Source organism: Myiozetetes cayanensis, unplaced genomic scaffold (assembly GCF_022539395.1).
Source record: "Myiozetetes cayanensis isolate MyiCay16 unplaced genomic scaffold, myiCay2020 scf2-11, whole genome shotgun sequence".
NCBI classification, from domain to species: Eukaryota; Metazoa; Chordata; class Aves; order Passeriformes; family Tyrannidae; genus Myiozetetes; species Myiozetetes cayanensis.
In genome coordinates, this window is record NW_026087411.1 from 63,903,396 (window position 1) to 63,929,638 (window position 26,243).

Below are 26,243 nucleotides of genomic sequence, written 5' to 3' on the forward strand. Positions count from 1 at the left end.
ACTTCTTCTAGGTTCTCAGAAGTCAGGTCCAGTCTATAAGTGACTGATATTATTTAATGATCTCAGCCTAAAGGTCCCTGCGGGTATCTGTGGTACTTTGCTCGTGAACAGTAGCAAAATAGGATGGTTTCTCTGTTGTCTCCTGACAACATATAACTCCAAGAGATTTTAATCTGATATAAACTAGAAATGTATCTTTTGCTGTTTACATGTGAGAAAAGCTCTGCTGGAGAATAGCATGAGATATGGTAAATGACGAGAGGAAGCTTGCTTAAGGGAAAATATATAAACCCACAAACCCGTTTTTTAAACACTGTTTTCAAAGATCTATGTTTCAGCAAATTCAGAAATCTCTGGAGGTTAAACTATCATGATGAACATAGATATCTTAATGATCATACTGGACTGATTTGGCATAGTCCTTCTTGAAATCAATAATTGTGCCAGTTACAGGTAAGAAAAAAAGACTCTGGGGTCACAGGTATTAACTGGGAAGATTCTGAGGTCTTCTTAGATAGTAGCTCAGATCCTCAGCTTCAAGTAGCTACCACAATTTCCTATTGGCCTAAGCCAGAACATAATTGGTAGGGTAATTTATTTGCAGAACAGAAATAGCTGCAGAATGGAAATAGGTAGGTGCATGGACACTGTTGTGCCCTGATCAGTCAAACATAATGTAATGATGGGGTAAAGCAGGAGGATTGTTTCTCTGTGTACATATCTTGATCAGCCCAGGGAATGATAAAATACTTGTTAGTAACTGAAGGAGGAAGAAAAAAAAAGGAAAAGGAATCATTCCAGTTGAGTCTGTATTTCTCCATCGATAAAGATTGCCTAGACCATTCCCCGTATGTGAGAATTGGGCTTTGATGCTGGTCCAAGTTGCAGACTAATCAGTAAGATAAAGTTTTTTTATTACTAGTCAACAAAGTTGTAGTCTTAATTATAGCAAAAGTGTGATTCTTTAGGTGTATCTTTGGCCTGCCATCATTGAAGACTTTGGTGCTTACTGGAGGTCTTATGCCTACCCTTTTCACCTTTGAAAGTGATCAAAGGCCCTCTGATGTAATATCAACTTGGATGCCTTGGGTCTTTGTCTTTAGTAAATATTTAGAATCATTCAAAGTTAAAGTATTCTCAGTATATACAGCACCAATGAGTTTTCTTACTCGCTGACTCTAAATGTCAAGAAACGAACCACAATTCAACAGTATTTGCTGAAATCAGAATGAGTTTATTTGACAAAAAGGAAAAATGGGGCTCATAGAGGATGGAGTGGTTTTTTGCTCTTGTATCCCGAAAATTGATGCCACTTCTAACATGATGTCATATCTCATCTTCTATAAACCAGACTCATGACACCATCTGGAGAAGGAAGTGGTTTTTCTGATATAACATTTCACACAGTGTGCTAACCTTTGAGCACAGCAACCAGGATCTTTCTTTTTAATTTCCAGTGAGACTTGCAAGACAAATGAAACGTATTTTACTCCAGCAAGAAAGATGTCTGGAATTTCAACATTTTCTGAACAATAATGAGAAAATATTTACTGGAAAATGCTTCTGCCTTTCTAAAAGTTCAGAGGCAATGTGAAGTTCCTGAAATCTGTGTGAGAAATGGGATTATTAACCATTTTCAGTTCAGGGCAATTGACTTTTAGAATAGTTTTCAGTTGGTTTGTAGATTGGTTATTATTTTTGGTAAAAAACCAGAAGGAAACTACTCATTACTGAAAGCATAGGATGTTGGTCAGTGGCATAACCTCTCACTAAAAGTTTAATCATGAATGGATATGGGGTTGTGATGGATAGGTCATTATAGATATATACTTTTATAAAGCATTTTTATCAAGTGTTATTATAAACAGCATACTGCTTTTCCCTTCAGTGTTTCCCCTGCTTGTGTCAGTATGCATTCCTTGCCAGAGGACACCTTCATCTTCGTAGGAAATGCATAATGCGGATGACTAACAAGTTCCAGAACCACTTAAAATTGAGTATCAGGCACACTGTGAGTCATCCTGTAGATGTGTAGTCACTTATGAAGAGAAAAAAAGAATTCTAAATATGAAGGCATGCTCATTTTTAGGGTTTAATTCGGTCATTTTTACCTGTACATTTGTATGTTTCAACCTGTCCTATAATAGTTAACTGCAAATTATAGAGCAACGAGATGACTGCAAAGTTTTATATCTGAATAAAACATAAGATTATGCTAAGTGCTGCAGCTATTGTACAAAATAGCAACATGAATAAGTAATATAAATTAACTGGATTTAATTATTTTTGTAAAGGCTTGCAGGGAGAGTGTCTCACTCAACAGGCAATTGTACTAGAAAGCAGAAGTCACTGCAACCTGTTTTTTGGCTGACTGTTTACATGAAAAGCCTATTCTGTGTCTTTTTATGACCAATGTTATTCATATAGATAAACTTTTTCTTATTCATCAAGGCTCTTTTTGTACATTGACCATTAATGTTCTTACGTAAAGAGGGGTCAATTTATGTTTACTGTGTATTTACAAGAAAGCAAATGTTGTGTAAAGCCTGCCAATCTGGAGTTTGTCCAAAACATCTTCTTGGGAGGAATGTTGATGTATCCGTACCATTTCCCTACAGAGTTCAAAATTGTTCAGAAACAGATTTTGCATCATTAAGTGGTGATTGCTCATGTGTTGGGTTCATGACATTACAAAGCATATAAATGGGAGATTTGCTCAATTAGCAGTCATATTATTTGATCTGGTATCTTCAGATTTATGTTTTCAAGGCTATGACAGACTCAATAACTTTCTTCTTGGCTTTGGGTCAGGTTATCTTTGGAAGTAAGGCACTATCATAGCTGTTAATCAGCAGTCTGCCAGATACTAAGTCTGTAATATGTAGCTCTATTTTTAAGTATTCATCCAAAGTAATTCCTTCTCTTTCTAAATTTAAATTTTGACAGCAGTTTTACAGAGAATATTCTGGATATTCTCAAACACACATCATATATTTTTCTTACATTTCCCCCAAGTACTCAGGTCATCCAATTTTAGTCTCTTAAATTCTTCCTTTTCCATTGGTGATTCTCCAGTAGAAGTTCAGTTCAACATTCATCTTATGTCTTCTGTTGCTTTAGATGGTTTTGTGACTAAAAAGTCTGATTTCAGAACTGTAACAGTCACTTTTATATGGTTGAACGCAGTTATTGCTTCATTTTTACCTATTTCAGAAAATCAAGAATGAGTGAAAGAAAAGAACCATAATACAAGAGTTGGAACATTTACACAGTGTTGAGACACGCATAAAAGAACTAAACTTATGTAATTATATTCTATTACTCTTCCTTTCCATCTTCCAGTATTCTCTATTCAGTATTTGTCCATTTTTATCTCTGTGAATTCTCTTTCTTCTTCTGTATTGTTATTTTCAAGTATATTGCTTGGTCCTCCAAAAGCTGGCAAATTGGGTTGAGAAAATGGAAGTTCAAAGCTGTTTTCTATATATCTTCATCTCTTTCATTGGAATTTCTGTAAATACAAGCTTTCTAAGAGACTTTCTATTCCTTCCTGGTAGCTGCCTTGGAAATATCATAATAATCCTCCTTTTCACTGTATTTTCAAGCTTTCACTTTTAGTTCTGTCTTGAATTAGTAAGTGACAGTATGTGTAAGAAAGAACAAGGTCTATGAAATATTTTGTAGACATCATATACAATATTGTCTTTTCAACTTTTTTGACTCGTGTTCACCTCATACTTTCAATTGTTCCTGTGTTTCAAAACCTTTTGTCAGATATTTGAACAAGTCTGTCTTCTTTTTCTCCCTTGTCACAAATAGACAAAATTTTCTGAGGTTTTTTTTCCTGCCTCTCTTTTCTATTTTCCACCTCTCATTCATGAAATTCCCCTTTTTCATTCTTCCTAGTCTTGCCTCAATGCTGGATCTCCTTTTAAAATACTGGATCTCCTTCTCAAGGGTTTCAACTCATTATTCCTGTTTGCCTTATATATTCTGTAATCTTTCTTATGTTGGCTTTTTGCATCTCTTTATCTCCCTCTATTTGTTTTATTTGTATGCCTGGATGATCATTCATGGATCAATCCACACAGAAAGCATAAAAAGTTTCTTGCCAGTCTTGTTCTTTTTTTTTAGTCCTCATCTTGTGTAGTTTCTAGTACACATTCTGTTTAAATGTTATTTAGTTAAAAGAACAGCTGCCTTCATGAAAGCCAGATCTATATAACAAACACTACTTTTTCCTACAAACCTTAATAGGGAACCAGCCCAGGTATTCCACAGCACAAAATCATAACTATGTAGGTCTATAACTTCAGTGTTATAGGTGTAGACCCTGAAAGGCATTACAAGAAAATCCAGGCAGAGGGACAGAGATTAAGAGGCAAATGGAGAAAAGCACAATACAAGTGATGAAACAACTAAATTAATAAGGAATACTGTTTTTTCTGTTCAGGTGCCTGGTTGGTGCTCAAATCTTCAGAATAAAATTACAGGATCATCCAAACACAACATAAATACGAGGAAGTTATTTCTTTAATTCTCTTTAACCACATAAAGTGTCACTGTAGAGACTATGTACCTCTGTTGACATCATCTGATACAGGAAGCATTCCAAGCCACGTGGCACAGAGGTGTTCTGCTTCTCTGTACAACCCTTTGCCCCCTTACCTCTCTCCTCGTCTTCTTTCTTCACACTGTCTCTGACTCTATCCTCAAGCACCAGACTACAAAAATGAGGAGAATAATGTTTTCTTGCTATATTGTAAACCCCTCAGTGCAGACATCTGTATGTATCTGCTTATTTTCTTATTTGTGGTTTGCTTTGTATTTTGGTCCCCAGTGACAATTTAGTCATAGTTAGATCCAACATAAACTGGAATAAAATGTTGTATAATATATATATATATAAATACAGTAGCATACGGTGCACTATAGTAGCCAGTTGAATGTTACCCTACTGAGTTTCTTTCCCCCATCTCTACACAAGATAGGAAATTTCAGATAACTTGATAGAAACAGGAGCTATCATTCGATATTTTCTCTGCAGTCCTTTGTTGTTATTTATCATTCTTTAGCACTTTAGGTCTGCAGCAGTGAAAGCCTATGACTCTACTTTCTAGACTCCATTTCCTCTTACCTTCATTAATTCCAGACAATTACAGTGTTTGTTTAATTTTTAATTACATAGCACAACCAATTATGCTAATCAATTCTGTTAGCACCCAACTGGGATTCCTCATGATACATGGATATCTGTAGTTGGTGAAAAATGAGGAGAGACAGAAGTTATGAAATTAATTTGATAATTCGTTATCCTAGAAGGATACCCAGGCTGAAACTTCATTTGCAGACTTCTCTCCAGCCTGAAAAGCTTGGAACTGAAATCCAGTTTGAAACCTTTCTCTCAGGAGGCTGTCTAAACTACTGAAAAGGTCTCTAGGGTCTGACCTCTTTAGAGTTTGTGTTTATATTTCCTTTCAGGAGCTTTGAGAAAGGAATTGTTCTCAACACCCTTAGTGGCTAGACAGTTACATTGCCACACACTTTTCCCTTTTGCTGAAAAATGACTTACAGCACTGGTGCAGGAAACAAAGCATATATACCCTACCCTTCATCCCTCTACTTCTACAGTCCACAAAATCTCTGCACAAAGATTTACCTGTTTATCTTTTTCCATCCCCACACATTGATCTTAATCTTTATGGAGATTCTTTGAAGGATACAGTAGGATATAATCAAAAATATAGTAATATAAACTCATTTCCAAACAGCGTTTCAGTGACTACCAAAATATTTTTGCTTCCTAATACAAGTAAAATAAAATCTGATTTATGTATACTGATGTAATTTCTGTGGATTGACAGAAAGATTTGTGAGTACAGCACAGTCTCATAGCAGAGTGTGATAAAAACTCATGAATTAAAATTTATGCCTAAGTGATATATGGTGCAACTCACTATGGGATCACCCTGGAAATGTATTTCATTTCGAATTAGGCACTTTGTGATTCATTTGACAGTTGCATTTACTCCATAGATTCTACCATACCACTGAAGAGGTTGGTAGAGGCCACATCATCATATATGCAATTTGTAATGAAAAATTGGATACTTATAATCTGGAGAGAGGGAGGACACTTTCTTATACATCCTATGTACATATATTATTCGGAGCAACAGGCTATTTCAAAAGAACAAAGGGAAATCAACTGTTTTCAGCCACTTCTTTTTCTTACAAACATATTTCTATTTGTCTGTGAAGCACACCAGTAAACCCCAGACATGCTCACATTTTCTTAATATTGGCAAAAGTACAGTATTGCCAAGGGGGCACATTCGGAGGTAAATTGATTTCACTCTTCCAGTGGCAAAAATGCATGATATTCCAGAGACTTTGGAAAAAAACCCACAATAAACTGAAGTAGCATCCCTTTACATATGCACTGGAATAACTCCTAAGTGCATAAAGAAGCTTAGGTGATTTTTAGTCATACCAAAAAGTTAGATCCAGATGTGAATACATAGTTATGTGCACTGCTTTTCTATTTGAAAAATGATCTGTGCACCACAAAATAATTTATAGTATATACCAGAATACCCTCGTGGTGTCATCTTTTTGATGAATGAACATCATGGGGGAGGAGGAAACTTTCTTTCTTCTTATTTTTCCTTCAACGTTTGTAGATTTATATTGAGATAAAAAATGAAACTCTGATGCATTTGCTGTTAAGCTGTTTTTGAGAGATACACCCTATTCTCCAGCACAAACCAAAGACATCAAAAATTTGTGGCCTAAAATTGTAGCTACATCTGGGCAGCAACTCACCGGAGAGTGGAGAGATGGCCTCTGTTCCCTGCTTCCGTTCCTATTGCACAACTTCTTTGCAGAAGTTAAAGACACACTAAAGACTGTCAGTGTAGCATGGTGTGCTTAAATGCAATGGGTGCCGTGTCCTTCAAGGAGTAGGATCCAGCCTGCCCATGCAGGATAACTGTCTGCATGCATGCAGGGAAATTTGGCTTTGAAGGCAGTTGGGAGGCAAAAAGGCTGTGTAAGTGAAGAGCTGCACCAGCTCCATTTTCTCTCCAGTTCCTGTGAAAAACTTTACAAACACTTTTCAAAGGCAGCTTCATGTAAAAAGCAGAGAGGCAGGTTACCCAAATCAAAGCAAAATCCTTAAAAGAGATCCACTGCTGTATTGCTGGGAACTTCTTTAACCCACGCAGGCACATTTTTACAAGAAATTTTTCCACTGTTCCCGCTCTTCCCCATTCAAGGGAACCTCTTACCTGCAGATGTGAAGGGAAAAAGTGCAGCACTGATACGTTGCAGTACATACAGTAATGCTCTGACTTCTCAAAGGCAATCTCAGCAACCATAAGAGTTTTCTGACCCAGCCAAGTGTGGATGGGTCAAAATGTGTGTTTTTCACTTTCCCCATGATTAGCATATCAGAAGACAATTATCTTCCTCAGATTACACTTTTCTCTGTATGTATCTTACCTGATGTGAGACAGATTGCTTTACACACTTCTTACATAGGCTAATGATGAATGTAAAGGAGATTAGAAAATCATCATACTAGAGGGAATGATCACAGCTCTTTGCTTCACTCTGCTATTGCAATAGTCAGGAAAAAATAGACCCAAGTTTGTTTTTGGAGGAATACTACACATAGAGATATTCATGCTTCTGAGGCTAGGTGAAGTTAGAAGAAAAGGAGGGAAATGAAGGAGAGGGAAAACAGATGTAGGACTAATTTCTCAAATTCAAATGATGACAAGTGTTCTTATCTATGTTTGCATTGCTTGTAGGAACTGAAGTGAAATATTTATGACTTTTACTGATTCTACCACGACATCCTTGGAAAAGGACAGCACTAGCGAGGTATTATCAGTGTGTTTGCAAGATTTAACTGAATAATGTAGAGAAAAATTCTAAGTCCCTTGGCCTCCAGATAATTCAAAAGATTTTTGTTTCCTTTTTGGCAATCTCATAGAAAGATGGGAGAGGAAGTTCTACAATGTCAATGAAGCTGTATGTGTCTGTCTGCACAGCAGTCTTTGGTGACAAAAGGTCATAAATAATTAAACTAAGAATTCCTTCCCTTCCCTTCCCTTCCCTTCCCTTCCCTTCCCTTCCCTTCCCTTCCCTTCCCTTCCCTTCCCTTCCCTTCCCTTCCCTTCCCTTCCCTTCCCTTCCTTCCCTTCCCTTCCCTTCCCCTTCCCTTCCTTCCCTTCCCTTCCCTTCCCTTCCCTTCCCTTCCCTTCCCTTCCCTTCCCTCCTCACTTCCTTCCTTTTTTCCCTCCCATATTATGTATTATCTAAGATTAAATTTTTTAAAGAGTGTAGATCTGAAAGAACATATTTTTAACTATCTGCAGCAGGTATATTTGGTGCCCACACTTCCCCCCACACTTCTTCTCTAGAAAATTATTACAAATCTTCGAAGCATTTTGAAGTCATTTCAACCACCTCCGAGAACACAAGACAATAACAGCATGGAAAACAGATACCTGAACTCCAAAGGCTCTTTCGGAATGATCACCAGTCCTTTTAACTATATCAAAAGTGGGAAGGACATAATTTTGACTGTCACTGCTAATAAGAACAGTTGGAAGAATAGAAAACATTTTAAATTAGCACTTTAGCTCTGCTACGTTACTTCCAGCACTAAAAACAATTGATGTGATGTACGAATGACACACAAAATACCTGACATTTACTCCTCCAACTTAATTTTCCCAGAGGTTTTGGTCTATACTAATGAAATAACATTCCTTCCCTTAACAGGTCTAGCTGAAGAAAAGTTTTTAGCAGAGGTAGTAATCCAAACCTTTTGGTGGATTGCCCAGTTCACCTCTGTCAGCCAAGATGTACTCCTTTACACCAGGGCACCAAGCCAAAGTCTTTCTCTGCTGTTTTTAATGGCTAATATCAACACCATTTCTGAAAGACCTTGATGGAGAGATCAGGGGCTCTGGAGTTCACCAAAAGCTTTTCAAAACTTTCAGTAGGCAAAAGTACAAGGAAGGTGTTTTCCCCACATTGCAAAAAGTGGGCCACTTTCTTAATGAAGAAGCTCACAGGACCACTTTCTTTTGTTTCTGCTCCAAATCAGCAAGTAGCCCTGCAGCCTGGAGTGCCCTGCATGTGACCTGAAACAAGTAATTTAATCCGTCTGTGCTTTGCTTCTACAACTATAAACTGGAGATAATCCTTCTCCACTTCTCCCAGCGGCTTCGAAGATAAATTCGTTAGTTCTTGGGAGCTGCTCAACACTTTGACAAATTGAGCTCTCTGCATGCAAGCACTTACAAAAAATTTCTACTCCTGAAGCAACCCTTCTTCTATCTGACAGCTGAAAGATGTAGGTTTGAATGTACTAATCCACTGGACTTTAAGACTTTAATCCTCCAAAGTCACCCTAGTGATTATTATGCCTGGTTGAGCATCAGAACTGAACAAACAAACGTTGAATAAAGTCAGCCTGCCAAAAGATTTCATTTCAAGCATTTAGGTTTTGTTGGGGTTCCTCCTCACCTCAGGCTCTCTGGAGAAAAAGAAAACAAGCTTTTTGAATATTGAGACAGCTACCAAACTTGGTTTTTACCACAAATACCATGAAGAGCAGATGTGGAACTCAACCCCTAAATATCTTGCTGCAGTGGAAGAGGCATAAAAATAAGCGAGAACAAAGAGAAGGAAAGAAGAGCACTTGAGGACAGAGAAAAACATGACAAAAATGGTCTTGGTCAGGTCCATTAAAGTATTGTACAGGCAGCAAGCTCTAGCACAAGGTTGGTGCATGGGTATTATTAACACATTAAATGCCACTGTAGTCACCAAAACCATGTTGGCGTTGTGTTTCCTTCTACTTCTCTTTGGTTTACCATTTACTTTGAATTAAGTTTGTCCCAGTGTCCTGAACAGATGCATAGAGGAAACTGCTTTAAAAATAGACAAGTGGGAATTTTGTCCCTATGAAGAAAATAATACTGTGGGATGGACAGGTCTTTTTGAGTCAGTCCTGTTTGATTCCCAGAGGTGTAATGAGGTTTGGATGGACTGTATAAGCCAGATTATCTGTTTGATGATTGTGAACATAAGAACATATAAAAAGGCCATAAAGGACAATTCAGTTCCTACATCTCTGTATATACCTTCCCCCTATATTATCTTGCCAGATATTTCTGGGGATTTATATAAATCTTATCAATCACTTTTATACATTTATTAACTAGGACCATATCACAAAGTTTCGCAATTTAAAAGCAAATATTTTAAAACATAATTAATTGGAAATAAAATACTGTTTTTCAGGAGAAAACATTCTGCAGCAACCAACCGAGCACTCAGAAAATACAACTCAACATGTACATTTAGGGTTAGGGCTAAGTGAGCAACATTTTTTGTGTTGAAAAAAAATTATCTTCCACCCTGATACCTCCAAGGACTTCTACTCATCTATTGCTTTTAACATGTTGTTACACTTTGAGGTTCAAACACTAAAATCACATTTGCAAGTGGATCCAAGGTTTACATGTCTGGCGTGGTTCTAATCAGCAACATGCTGTTCAAGTACTTGTTGATATGAGAACTTGTTGATATGGAAAATGGGACTGGAAATACTGTAAAAACACACTTAGTCTGGTATGGAAGCAACTTCCAAGAAGCTATTTTTGTGCAATTTCCACTTCTTGTCTTGCCCTTAAACAGGAAGCAGTAAAAAACACAGCAATAACTATGTTTAAATTCTCAAGCTTTCTAAAACCTTGCAAACAAGTGGAATTTTCTGGCAACACAGCTGCTTATAAATTCTTATTAATTTCAGATAAATTTTACCATCCTGATCTTGTACTTTCCTGACCAAGGATACCTGTACAGTACTAAATGTTTTTAGCAGAAGGGCTTTTTGGAAGCCAAAGGCTATATTTTTGTGTATGACAATTCTTTAGGGACAAAGAATTTCTATTAGTTCTTCACAGTTGGAGAATTTGGCTGAAGTCCTTGTCTAATGGTTTCATCAACATATAACTACATGAATCATGATGCTTGCTATTGTCCCGAAGCAGCAAACAATTGTACAGCTAATTAATCTCCTCATTTGTAAGTGGTCAGGATTTTACTTCAGGATGGGATGGATGCTCAGACTAATAGAAGGAACTCTGCACTATGCTTCAAATAAACAGTTAGTCCAAGTGAGTACCAATATCACTGTGACTGTTACATGTTTGTCTTATCTGTCCTTGGCTGATAATAAAGGAACAGACATCTAGCAAGTATAATAGTTGTTATGGAGGGGGGCGGGGAGGTGGAGGGGAAAGCTGTCACTTTCCTTTTTTCAGATAAAGAGAGTTTTTAAAAGCATCTTGCATTTGAAATTGCTCTTAGAAGGAGAAAAAAATAAGAAAAAATACTTTTCCACCTTTCACGTCTCTCTAATCACTCAGCGTCTTCTACTTGTTTTACTGGAGAAATCATTTTGTCAGCTAATTTTTTTTAACACAATAGCTGATGAAGTGCATGGGAAGCTGAGCTACATGTTCATTGTCCTTGTGCCTGTTCAGGATGTCCACCACATGCTGGCGACCTCTCAGGCCTTCCCTTCAGAAGCAATTTCTGTCACTGACCTTCACAGATGTCATGCTGGGCTATTTTTGTTGGTGAGGTTAATTTAGGATAGAAACCGGAAAGCAACTTGTTACCATGAGGGACAAAAAGCATAGTATAACATTTGTGGAAGTTTTATCTGTGGTCCATATCTCAAAGTCGTACAGATGAATTTGATGCACATGAGAACTGAATCAGGCCCTCAAGAACAAAAATTAAAATTTACAGCAAATAATCTACTCTTTTTCTTTTGAACTTCTTTCTTGTACTTTCCTTATTTTATTTCTTTTGTACTTCTCTTTTTCCTCTTCTCTAAATGTCTTCTCTTTAATCTCCCTTTATTTAGTTCAAGGGATTTGCAGATTTGTGTTTTATTTAGCATTATTTATATAATAGTTTCTTTATTAAGAAACACTGTACAAAATATTATTGTGTGCTAGATAAATGAGTTAAGATGGCCAATGCTGGCATAGTTTTACAAACAAAGAGGTAGATGCATGTTTTTGAAAAGGATCTCTGAAAAACTGGCTGAGAAAGGGACCCAGGAATTGAAGTAATCCCTGTCCCTTTCTCTGTTTTTAAATATTTACTCCAGGGCATCATGGGTAGATTAAAATGATGAAAATATATATCCCTCACAGTGCCATTACCTTAGTTAATTGAGGAACATGGAAATACTGAAAGTGATGCTGGTTGTCTTCTGTTTGCTGCAAGGAGCTACTGATACATGTACGGACATATACACATATATGTGTATGCAAGCGTGTATCTATATATACACATACATGCATGCAATTATTTGTGCTTTGATGCTAAACCAAGATGCTTTAATTCCCCAGGAAAGGAGACTTCCTCCAGATGTGCACTCTTTTCAAGGCAGACGTCTAGATGATGGTGCAGAGTGGGGATGGGAAGAATGCTGTTTTGGCATCTTCTTTCTGCACAGCTGAACAACAGGATTTTTCAATGCTGTGGCACCGCAGCACATTTCAGAAATAGTAAAATTCTACAATTAGGTTGTTTCCACTGGGATTTGAGAACTCAGAATAGAGAAGTGAGAAAACTTTAGACATCTCAGGACTGAAGTAAGCCTTTAATTATCAAGTTTTTTAGAAGTTTAGAACCCATCTGATTAGTATTATTTTTCTGGAGAGATGAATGCAAACTAATGCTAGACTGGAAAACAATCTCCATGCATTTGTAAAGTGATCTGATCTGTCTCTTTCATACCTCTGTCACACTAGCAGCTCTCTCTTAAGTGAAAAATATCCACTGGGAATCTGCCACATCTCAAGTAAAGGATCTCAGAAGTGGGTAATTAACTGACAAAAATGTTGTGCTGTTACAGAGTTTCACTTTGCCCCTCTCCCATTGTTTAATCTTCCTCCTTGCTTCTCAGTGAAGGTGAGGAAGTAATCTTTTAATCATATTCTGGATAAACTCAAAGAAAAACCCAAGTCTTACAGCATACTATTTGTTACTCAGTAATGTAAGCATTGCTAACTTCTTTTCTTGGTTTTGTTTATCCTTTCTGAAGGAAGGGTAACAGAGCTGGAAACAGATAGCTGTAATGGTCTCAGTAATATTCTAGAAAGAGATATTATTATCTGCTACATTTTCAAGGCATTGATTTGTATATACATTTAAAACTGATGTTTATTTTCTAAGTTTTTTTTTCTCTGTAGGAACTCACGTTTAATGTGCTACCTACCAGGAACATGAAATCCATATCAGCATAACTGCTTTGCAGGACATAACTCCACTTCTTATAAATAAGATTATACACCTAGATAAATGACTGTCCATTTCACTGTGCTAAACTGCTTATTGTGCAACTCAGCCTACTTCATCAAGTTAGTTTGATTGCTAAATGCCATTGCTAAGAAGAAATGTGAACTCTCCAAAATCATCCAGGGTAAAATTTATCTTGTCATACTTAACCTAATTAAAAACTGACCATTCAGGCTGCGTTAACCACCTTGACTCAAGAGATAGAAACAAGCCCTTCCCAATAGTAAATCATGTTTAGGACCAATGGGATAAATCACAATATGCAAATGCCTGTTTTTCCTCATTGTGTGTGAAGGTACAGGACATGATTTGCTTGGACTTCACTTCTAACATAAAAGGGATAAAATGGATTATTATCCCAATTTTAAAAGTCTACTTTGTGCATTACAATTTTTCTGACAGTTTGTCTTTCCAAACTATACCAGGAACTTCTTCTGTCTCTCCTTCCCTGCAGGTAATAATACTGATGGAGCAGGGATTTTAGATATTTTTAAAAGATCAGTGATACTGCATTGCACTGCCAAGACCAATATTCATGTGGAGATGCTATGTTTTTTCTTCTGGTATCATGATCTCTTGGTTTCCCTTTGTGGTTTCTCAGAATACAGGGGTTTTCTTCTGTATTTTTACAAAATGTAAAGTGAAGTTTATGTTTATGAACAGAATCTTGGAAACCAGAAATATTTACCTCAGAAGAAGTCCAGTAAGGTCACCAAGAGGGCAAGTGAACAGTTTTCTGAGAGTAACCCTGAAGGACTCCACACTCCTGGCAGACTAAGCAGTTCTATTTTTTGCAGTGGTCAGCCTTGAGGTGGCTCACCAGTGAGGTGTATCTTTAAGAACTTTCTCCACCTGGAGTTCAGGTGACTTCATCTGTATTTCTCTCATAAATTGCATAAGATATCAGAAGAAAAAAGAGTTTTAATCAGTTTTTTAATCTGGTCTGAGCCAGATGTGAAGATATTGCTAAGGGTAGAGAGGCTTCCTTTCCCACATAGTTTTTGCATCCTGAAAATTTCAACCAAAAAAACCAGATAACACAAAAGATAAAATTTAGGTCAAAATATTTCCACTTACAACTAGGCAAACTTCATTGATTTCCTAGCCAAAAACTGATGTTGTGAGACCCAAACCCTGAGACTCTTGCAGCAGAGAAAAGAGGAATCTTTTCAAATTCCACAAACCTCCTAAATTTAAGGAGCAGGTAGAGATCAGAGATTCAAATTGTTCGAGATGCTCTGCACTCACCACCTCCCATCCTGACCCCTGCCATCTTTTTGAGTGAAGGGAACCATCCAGGTAGTAAGCCCAGAAAAGAGAGTGTGTTACTGATCTAAAGAGACTCTACTACACTAAAGAAAGTGTTGATTACTCATCAACATAGAATCACAGAATAGTGTGGGTTGGAAGGAATCTTAAAGATTTCTACTTCCCACCTCCCTGCTGTGGGCAGGGACACCTTCTGGTAGACCAGGTTGCTCAGAGCCCATTTAAACTGGCCTTGAATACTTCCAGGGATGGGGTATCCACAGCTTCTGTGGGTATCCTGTTCCAGTGCCTCACCACCCTTTACAGAAAAGAATTTCTCCCTAACAGCTAATCGAAATCTACCCTCTTTCAGTTTAATACCATTACCCTCTGTCCTATTACTACATGTCCTTGTAAAGTCCCTCTCCAGCTCTCTTGTAAGCCCCCTTTAGGTATTGGAAGTCTGCTATAACGTCTCCACAGAAACTTTTCTTCTCCAGGCTGAACAACCCCAACTCTCTTCATAGGAAAGGATCCACTCCAGGTCCACATCCCTTTTATGCTGAATGCACCAGAGCTGGATGCAGTACTGAAGGTGAAGTTTCACAAGAGCAGAGTAGAGGGGAAAAATCATCTCCCTTGACTTGTTGGCCACACTTCTTCTGATGTAGCCCAGTATGTCGTTGGCTTTTTGGGCTGCCAGTGCAGATTGCTGGCTCATGTTGAGCATCCTGTCCATGAATACCCCCAAGTCCTTCTCCTCGGGGTTCCTCTCAATCCATTTTCCAAACAGCCTGTATTGATATCGGGGGTTTCCCTGACTCTGGTACAGGACCTTGCATTCAGCAGACAGGGCACTAGAGATTTTTCTTCCCTGAAGAAATTCCCTGAAATATTAAACAAGGTTATCTTAAATCTCTTTGCTGGAACTTGGGTCTCACACCATTTAGGTGAACATTTAGGCACACAGGCCATGTGCTGAACTTTTCTCTGAGGTAGATGTTGTCTGTGGACACCTAGGCATCTGGTTGCCCATGCCCTAAGCATGAGTACCCAGTGGTGCACCGAGCTTAGTGACTGAGCTGGTCCCTTCCAATCCTATGTTCCTAGAACAGCATGTGAGCATATGAGCATGTTTTCCTTCCTTTCATACCTTCTTTGTGGTGTTTACTTAGTTTCTAGGGTATTTAATGATTCACACTCTTTGTATGTTTGCATCACCCCTGGCATGAAGCTTCAGTCATAGCTTGTGCCTGAGGCATTACCATGAGGTAAACAAAGGACGATCTTTACATTTCCTGGAAATCTCTTCTCAGCATCTGAGCGCACAAGTAATGATCAATTCACTTTCTATCACAACACCGCCTGACCTGTACGCATCATGACAGGTTCAGTTATTGTGATGTGACTTGAATCTTTGAACAAACCTCAGGTCTTCACCCCTACATTAGCCCACCTCCCAGAAAAGTGTTACACATCACTAAAGGCTTAGCTAAAACCACAAACTGTCACGCACCAGGCTTTATCTTGTGGACATCAGCAGAGGAAAGCTGAAGAATGCACCCAACATTAGGCAACCTTCTCTGTGTGGAAGGGTGCCAGTGACTGGGGTCACTCAGGACACATGCGGTGACAGGAAGAAAACTCAGCAAACGTGGTGCTCCTGGCACAGACAAGCACAGACAACATGAGCCTTGAATTAAGAGTCCGCGCTGCCTCCCTTTGAAGTCATGCAGGATGGGAGATATCAGCCACAGGTATGCAAACATGAAAGTCGAATACTATCAATCACAAGAGAGCAGCTGCCTCAGCAAATTAGACAGAGTATGGGTTTCCATTTAACTAAAACAAATGCAATCTGAGAGAAAAGAAATAACTGCAGATGTACTTAAGTCACAGCTGATCTCCTCGCTATGAAAGATAGAGAGAAAACACAGAAAAATGACAGATGCAGGTTTGATTGAAATTAGGTATTACAACAGAGAGGGTAAGAAAGGGAAGGGTGTTTGGTTTTTTATAGCCTTCTGTAAGTTTCTCTGAGCCTTTACTCATCCTAGAAAGAAATATACTTTCTGAAAAGCACACATTTGCACTGCAGATGTAGCTTTCATTTTTATTATCACTTCAGATCAGTTTGTCTGAATCCCTTTGTTATAAGCATTGAGACCTAGATCACATCACTACCAAATATGGATCTTTCACATTAGATGACTCTTCTGGGGCCTTCTGGATCTGCAGTGAAGACGTGGAAGGTTGCACACATGCTACAAAAGGTAGAGTGAGCTAAGAAAGGGATGGAAACCTGCCTATCATTCCCCAGTTCCTCTGCCTCAGCTGGTAGAACCACTAATCAGCACTATACCACAATTTAGAGATGCCACAGAGCTAGCATTAGCTTAGCTGACTTCTTGTCTTTACCATGGGCAGCACCTGATCCATAAAAGCTCTTTCTTTCAGGCTTACCTTTAACAGATAAATTATCTATGAGACTACTTATAATTCAGCAAGTACTTCAAGCCTGTCAAAATCCCTTTGTGAGAGACGGTTCCACTGGACACAGGTTTACACCAGAGTGTTCTGAAAGTGTCTGTGATATGCTTATGGAGCACAGTGACTTCAATGAGTTTGCAGGTCAAGCCCTGACAACAGGTCTATTGGGCTACTCATTTCAATGGATGAGTTAAAGTCAGAGCGAATCAAAAAATGTAACCTGTCCTCTATCTATTTAGTGTCTTCTCAGAAATGTAAGGTTGTAACTAAAGTTTTACTTTAACACTGAATTAGACTGCGTACCTATTGCTTTCAGCAAGGCAATAAATGAAATAATAATCATCATGTAGGCGATACACCAAATGTGTACATGTGGCACTAAAAGTAACACTATTTTTTCAGAAAAGAATCTTCACTAAAGAACTATTTTCTCGGTGTAAAATGTTATAGGCTACCTGCACAGAAGTCTAAAAAGAGGTGAGAAGACATCTCATGTTATGTATTAGAGTTGTCAGCTGAGATTTGGACCTCTCTTTCAGCATTCATTTTTTTCCTGGGACTCCTTTCCTACTTCACACCATCTTGCCTTGATATAAGACTGCAGAGAGAATCCAGCCAGAGACTGAAACTATAGACTTCTGCAGTATTCAGATCACATTTACAGCTGTTTCAAATCACAGCAGCCCATCTACCCAGTGACACAGACCACAGAGAACACAAGAGTCTGTCTTCTTTCTCTTCACTGGTGCCCCATTGACAACTCAGTTGAATGCAAGGCTTCATGCTTCCTTTCAAAAGCCCTAAGTGGGACTGGCTTCAATTACCAAGTGCACTTCATACTGTGTGACTCCCACATCACTTACATCCTGCTGGAAGGACGGAGTTGTCATCTTCAAGTAAATATTACGAGTGCGGGAAACAAAGCTTCGCGACAGACAGCCTGTGACCCTGGAGCTCACTCCTCAAAAGGCACAAATGAACAGGAACAACTGCACCAGGGCAAAAGGCAACAAGATCTTTCACTTAGTCCCACTGCTGTGGCAGGGAATCGAGGAAAAAAGCAGTTGTTCAACTAAACAGATAGGAAATGCAATGCAGGCTGGGAAGCTGTATGCTTCCCTAATAGGTAAATAGAGTGAGTGTTTAATATATCTTGCCCTTTGTTGATAGGAGACAGTCACACACAAAAAATAAAGGCAGGGTTTTGTCGGGTCTGAAAGGTGTTCAGCATTTCATAGGACCACACATATTATGCTTTACTCGTTCATCAGAGGTCAGAATCATGTGCCTTCCTTCAGTTTTCGCTTGCTTGTTTTGGACAGTAGTTTTACTGTTCCCTTAATTCTCAGTAGTAATGTAGGGTAGGTAAGATTCAGGTGCTATAATACATTGATTTTAGTTTTACTGGATAAGACAAGTGTTTCCTTTTTTAAACTGCACCTTATAATGATGTCAGTTTTTAAAAATACTTGGTTTTCCTCTTTTTTCATCATACTTGGTCAGCTAAGTCTGTACTGATGAATTACTCCAATGGATCATTAATGTTATTTATGCTCTTGAAACTGGCTGAAAGTACAAATTCCTATCTTTTACATAGAAAACAGATTATTCTTTATGATGTTGTAGATTGTTTACTACTTTTAATTATATCTATTATTCTAAAGAGTAAAGCTATTTATGTACTTTTCCTGCATCTAAGAAAAACAAATATGTCTTCTAAACGGTAAGCTTTTAAGCATAAAATTCTCTTTTGTGCACACATATGAAAAGACCTCAAAACAACAGAGATTTTATGTCTGCAAAACAGCACAGTCCAACAGCTGGTTACATTTTAGGATACAGTGGAGCAGGTATTTCACAACTACACAGATCCTTTAATGGTAAGCAGCACAGAAGAGCATGGATTACCACAAAAGCTCTCTGGAGAGTGATGCCTTCTTCATCCCTTTCTTTCTGGTGTAAGTGTGATGGTTTTCCCCAGCTTCTGTGACAAGCAACCAGGAGAAGTCCATCACTTGACTTTTTACCTTTGAATTGAAAAATGAGTGGCTTCTACGTTTTTGTTCACATATAAATATACAGTAAATTATGAGCCATACAAGTCCATTTTGAGAATTTGCTTTCCAGTGAAAATACAGAACATTTCAAAATACAAAAGGAAAAGTCAACCTTAATTCCCCATCTCTTCTAAATACGATGATTTCTTCTGGGTCCCCTTTATTAATGGTATAATAAACATATATGACACTGAACAGCTTTGGCACTGAACGCAAAATATAAAAAATCATAGAATATCTCAAGTTGTAAAGGATCCATAAGAATCATTGAGTGCAACATAATTGCATTGCACCCAAGTACAAAGAGACTTTACTACATACTTAACCTTATTTGCATGTTTAAATATTAGGCGTGACTTACATTGCAGTCTAGGTGGGTAGCTGCTGCCACTGGTGAACCAAATTCTCCTTATATTTTACCTCTTTTTAGTACACTGGGTTTTCTTTTGGTAAAAATATCTGGGACTCATTAGTAGAGATTGTACAGGAACACATAAATCCAGCTCCCTTTAACCGCAGACGGAGGCAAATGGTTTTGTTAAAGAGCAATTGTCATTTCAGAATGAATTATGATTTAAGATGCATTATGCAATTTTTTTTTCATGTTGTGCCATTTGGTCTCTGATCAGTGAGGTGGCTCTGTGCTTTCTATGGAATCAATTAACCCTAAAAACCAGCCATAGTTCTAACCTTGTGCTTTAATGGAAACCACTAAACTTCTTTATTCAACTCCAAAGTAATGTTTGTGAGCCAGCTGACCAGGATGAGTTCTTCCATCTCTCTATCTTCATTGCTACACAAAATACCTGGATACCTGGAGCACAGCACACAACAGTAAATAATAGATGTAGACAGCTAATAGTATGGCAGACAGCTAGGGGAACATTGACTTTATCTCTCTTAATGCAATCAGACAGAAAACAAAAGTGTATGCAAGGTGCTACACTGAGCTGAAACAGTGAAAATCTTCAACACAAAGCAAAAAACTCTAGTTTAAAACACTCAGTCTCAGAACTATTCTCCATCAAGGCCACCAAATGAAATTCTAGCTAAGGGTGTTGGCTAAATACACAGAAAGACTGCAAAGATATAAAGGAATAATATTGGTAGAAATTATGAACCCATTCCTAAAGCACACCACACACATGTATATACATGCACCAGTATCAGGTTATATGTTTTAACTAGACTGTTTCTAGTTTTAGAATTCCCTTTTCTCCTCTCTTAAAACTCTCCAATTTTTTTTAGTATGGGTATGTTTCTCATCCTGGCAAACAGCATGAAAGAGGAACGAACCTGTGTATTATTTCTGTCTTATTTTATTTTATATAAAGTAGCAGTGTTCCAGAAGACCTACCCAACTATTTGAAAATGTTCCTTAAAAAAATTCCAACTGCTGAATTTCCACAAGTTGTTGCAAAACACAATCAAACAAATAATAATAATAATAACAATAATAATAATAATAATAATAATAATAATAATAATGGCTAAAAATCACCCTAGCCTTACCACAGATCTCCCACCCTGTTCCCCCCTAAACCCAGACAAAAACTCTAGTTTTGAAATTTTCTTTAGAGGGATAGTAGATGTGGTTGCCTCCAGAATAAAGAAGAAATACATTCCAAGCTAGTGTCCACCCTAGCTGGTGATTTGCCAGAACTGTGATACTTTCTGTGCTAAACAGGTTTCTAGTCTGTGAGCCTTGTCTAATTGCCATGATGATAGGTTCACACTGGAAAAGAAAGGTGGTGGTTCAAGCAGATGGTTCATGCCACTAAGCCAAAGCCAAAAATACTCGTCCACAAACCATCAGATCAGTGACTTTTAATATCAGGGTTCAAGGACACTATAACTCTATAGCCCTTTTCACATCTGGAGGAAATGGGTTTGGTATGGAGAGGAAAGCACCACGCAGTCTGCTCAGCTGATGGGCTGGCAACAACTGGGGGTCGTGATAATCTCACTGAAACTCCTCCTTCTGCATGTTTGCAGAAATATTCACCTTCAGTGAGTGTCTACTTTTTGTACTTCACCTGCTTTGAGTAAATGCTCACTGTAGCTCATTTGTGATTTACCAAGTCCTGAAATCAAGTTATTGTTTGTTTATTTTAGTCTTAGGGAATGTTCTTTCTTGTAATTTATTTTGGAAATTTTTAAATATACATCAATTTAAATATTGTATAAGAATGTTTGTCTTCTAGATCTCTTATGTGTCTTGTATACCAGAGTTCATTCTCCTTAAACATAATTAAAGATAGCAAGTGAGAAAAGCATTTTGATTTCAGGGGATGAAAATTAACTATAACATCATAAATACAAAACAGGGTGAAACATAGCAGGAAAAGGATTCAGTTGAATCTGGCAAAGGTCAGATGTGACTGAAATCAATTTTGTCCTGGATATGTCAGCTGCAGATCAAAATAAAAAATTAATTTGACTCGCAATTCACAAGGAAAGGGAGGATGAGAGGAATGCAGCATGTTACTCTATACAGTTACCCACAAGTCTGGAGTCCAGAAAGCTTTGTTAAAAGGTGTTGGCACCTACGAACAGATTTAAGTATGTCCGGAAGTTGAAAAAAAAATACTGGTTTTGTTTTTCTAAAGAGAAATTACATCTGCCTTTAATTTGAATCTCATTAACAATGCAAAATAAATCCTTTGTGGTTTTGTAATCCAAATAATGCTTTTTCATCTTATCTTAGGTGTGGGAGTTTTTGTGGATTACGAAAATATTCAGAATATGTTGCGATTCCCCTACCACTGATTTATTGAAATTTATTTCATTTATGTGAAAATATAGTTAAATTTATAAGTGTTTTATTTGATCAGACCTTTCCCTTTTTTTTCCATAGAAGAAGCAGCTAAGCAGAGACAAGAAGGATAGAAGACAGTATGCCATATATCCCCTTTGACGATGTATCCTTCATGTCCACATTGGTGTCAACAATAACAGAAAGCAACAGGTCAGATTTCTGAGAGTCACAAGCCAATTCTTTATAGCCTTGTTCTACACCTCCAAGGTACTGTATGAGGTGTGGTCTACAGAAGGCACAGCCAGGAGACATATTTGAATCAAATATGAAATATTCATATTTGATTCAAATATGAAAAAGAAATTACTGAAGATGAGTATCACCTGGCAGATGGGATGGGATGGGATGTGATACAGTTCATCTGACTGCAGAAGATTTATATCACCAGTTTTGGACAGTAGCTGCAAATGAGATGAATTGTGGTCTAGAATTGCTCTTTTAAAAAGGAATATTAATGATTAGGTCAGGTCACAGGCATCTGTTTTCTCAGTTTAATTCTACCACTGATATCTGCTGTGCGAAGCCCAGTTACACAATGAACGTTTCTTAAGAGTTTATTAAACTGGACAGTTAAATGAGAATCATTCCACTAGAAGATTTTTTTTTCAGAAAATGCTTTTTGCTGCCATGCAATCAGACTAAGTTTAAAAGAATAAGTTTCACTAAAATTCTTTTTTTTCTCTATTTTCCAGCTCTTTTGTATTGGTGGAGGAGCTTCTGGTGAACAAACACACACAAACCAATATGATTTAAGCAGAATGTTCCACTTTATTTACATAACCCAGTGTCTTGTATACCTTCAGAGCCCTGCAGTGCATGAACACCTTCAAACCATTGGTCAAATGCTGTAAATCATGAGCCAAACATGTATCACTAACACCCTTTCCACTGGGTACATGCAGCTATATTTGCGATATGAAATCATTGTCTTTCTCCAAAAACTCCTCCTTATTGTTGCCATAGGTTACAGATGTTTACATTCTTACCTTCTGTTATCACTACCCTGTACTTTCCCACAGCCAGCAAGTAGGTTTCTGGTTATGTCTGTGCCAGTCCTAACTGAGGCCTATTTGTATGGTTTGTTCATAGTGAATCCTTTTTTCAGCTAGGCTCTTCCACACTTTTGGCTTCAACATCTTTCTACTATCAAACATCAACAATCTCTTGTGTGTTTGATGTTGCCAATCAATAGTTACAGTGGTTGTGGAGAGGGTGCAAGGATCTTAATTTGAAGGCTTGGCTCTCTTTAAGTGAGTGGTATAAGGAATCAACTAGTTCTCAACACTACCATGTATCTGATCCCCTTCAGGATTTTTATTCTCTCTTTTTGTTTTACAGGTGTCTTGAAACAGGAGCAACTTACCTAGCACAGATCTTAGTAGTGATGAGTTCCTGGACTGTTAATGCAATTAATTAGAAGTACACTGGCAAAAAGTTCTTCAGTCTTTGTTGCTCTGCTTTTCCTCTAAAACCCTTGGCTAACAGGAAATATTCAATTGTCTGTTTTGTTCTTGCTTAATAATAGTGTTGCATACAGTTCAGCAGCAGAACAGAAAACAGAGTGCAGGTCTCATGCCTTTGAATCCACTCCTCTGTTCACTACTCTGGTCTGAAGTGGAAAAAAAAGAGGATGGTAATGTCTTGTTTGTGGGGTCATAAGACTCTTCCCAGTTCCTCAGCCTTGTTTTAGGTCTCATCACAGGACAACACATCCAGACCCATCAGACTGTTGATGTCAAGTGAAGTAAGGAAAGAGTTAATATCTGTGATAGGAAGAGTCAGCCTCAACTATCAGGGGAACCACCTGGTACCCATTAAGGAGTAGTTATGAGAGACAGGTGAGAGATAAATTAGGAAAGTTTTATAGTGTGGGAGAGAATGACCGAGAGACATCGTTGGTCTAGTTGTAGGGGTAGTAAGCAGAGCCAGGTGTTTGAAGCCAGAGAGAGAGAGAGGAGATTTATGGACTCCTTCAGTAGACAAAAACCTGCTTTCTTCTTCCATCTGTAAGCAATGAGATACTGGTAGGGCCTAAACCAACTAAAAGCTGTTGTACAGAAGACACCACAATAGCATGTAGGTGCCTGGATATTTGCTTAAGACTGAAGGAGTTGTGAAAAGGATAAGACAATAAGATAAGAATAGTAAGTTAATATTCACTTTATGGAATTACTGGTTTTCCAGGACTTGTCTCATGCCCCTGTCCCTGTTGTTCACCTTTTGAGGGTTTTATTTTTAAAAAATTTTAAGGAATACCCCAGTTTTCCAAGAGGTATGGCAAATTTTAGGAGACAGAGCTGATCAAACAGACTGCTCATGAAGAGAAACTTTTATTTTTGCAAAATACTTCTTGTCTGAAAAAGATTATATGTTTCTCAGCTTCTATTAGAACAAGCTGAGTATTACTGATCTTTATTCTCATTCCTGGGCTGTCTGCTGCTCCCCTTTCCGCCTTACTATTTCCTATTTTAAAATCTATTGCGAGAAATACATAAATCACAGTAGATAACTACCTTCTATACAAAAAATTACAGTTTGGTTCTTATTTCCTCTCCCAAATAATGTATTCTTTTTATATATACCATAGGGGTGAAAAAAGACTGCTGAGTTTTTTATTAAAGGTCTTACTGAAGGACAACAAGCGTATGAGGTCTGAGTAGCAGGAATGGCTCTGGGTGCAAGCTTCTGCCAAGTTTCCTCTGGAGGCTCTATGGTAGCAGTAGTACCAGAGCTGTGGGTGTAAGAACAGAGATTTTGCTCTAACTTGTGAGCTCATCTTCCCTGAGTCAGCCTTTGTTACTAAAGATTTGGTAAGAAGTAGTCAGCTGAAGATGAAGGTCCTATCATCCTCTTTTATTTTCTTGCCTTAGAGGGTTAAAATGCCTGACATTGTGGTGAATGCATTCAATTTAAATTATAAGACCTAGCCTTTCAGTTCCCCTCTGGATGTTGCTATCAAAGTCTTAGCAGATCGTCCTTGTGGTAAAGACCATCAAAAAGCAAACTCTGAAGCTGATGTGTTTTGCTCCACTCATTAACGCTGGGGCATAAGCATTATTGTCAGAGGCGCCACTTCCTTCAGTGGTTATTTGGCAACAGTGACTGCCAAAAACACAAAGCACAATAGTGGACGTGCTGGAGTACTTATCTGTTCCCATGATCCTTTGTCAAGCTATTAAACTCATACATCTTAATGCCAGCAGAACCGGAATAATTTGAGGAACAGATTTTGAAACATGATTTTCAAGAAAGAGATAGGGGAAGGGCTCAAAAGGTTGAATATGCCCTGTGTCAGTGACCTGGCCGTTCTTCTCTGCACAGCCAAAATACAAATTTATTCTGACAAGTGATTTTTGTTTGATTTTTCTTTGGTTGTTGGGAGTTTCAGAGGAGGTTTGCTAAAGCACTCTAGGGACCCCGTTCCTTCCCCTTCCCTGTGCAGTTTTCCTGCAGGTGGTCAAACTTTTTATGTTGGGGATTGGTTGAAATGATTTGGTCTCTAATTAACTGAAGTACTAGTAAATTAATTCAATGAAATACTGGCAGTAGTTCTGCATAATACTGGTTTAACAACTCCCTGTTAACTTAGGTGCTTTCCTAAGTAGAAAGTCTTAAGGGAGCTTGTATTTACCTGTAGAGTGCTTCCAAAATGCCCTTGATTTCAGAACTCACTTTTTTTTTGTGGTTTGAAAAGAAAATAGTGCATAAACTAAGCTGATAGACTATCAATGACAACACTGAATGATGTATTTTTAGGAAATCCTAACACACTGTCTGAGCCTTGACAATTCCACACTGGCTGCGAATACCTGTTTCAGCAGATTTCTCCCTCTGTCCTGCACAGAGCCCAAGGACTCAGCTGTGCCCTGCAAAGCTTCCTGTTTACAACCGTGCATCCTTCGAAAACAGAGTGCTCTCTGCTTCCCACATCCCACAAGCCATAGACGGCTCCCGTAACATCCTGTGCCTTTCCGTCATCACAGCACTGATTTTTCTGAGAACTGCTGGGAGAAGTTGCTCACAGGATTGTTAACAATTGGTCATCACCTTCTGAATGTGTCAGACCGCTGAGTACTCTGAACCACTGGGCTTCGCAGACAAGGAAACAATATCAGCAAAACATTTGCCCTTTGTTCCCTCTGTATATTGAGTTCACCGTGTATCATAGCGGATAACATACTTCCTACAGGGAGAAAACCCACTCCCTTTTCATTTGAAGCTGGATG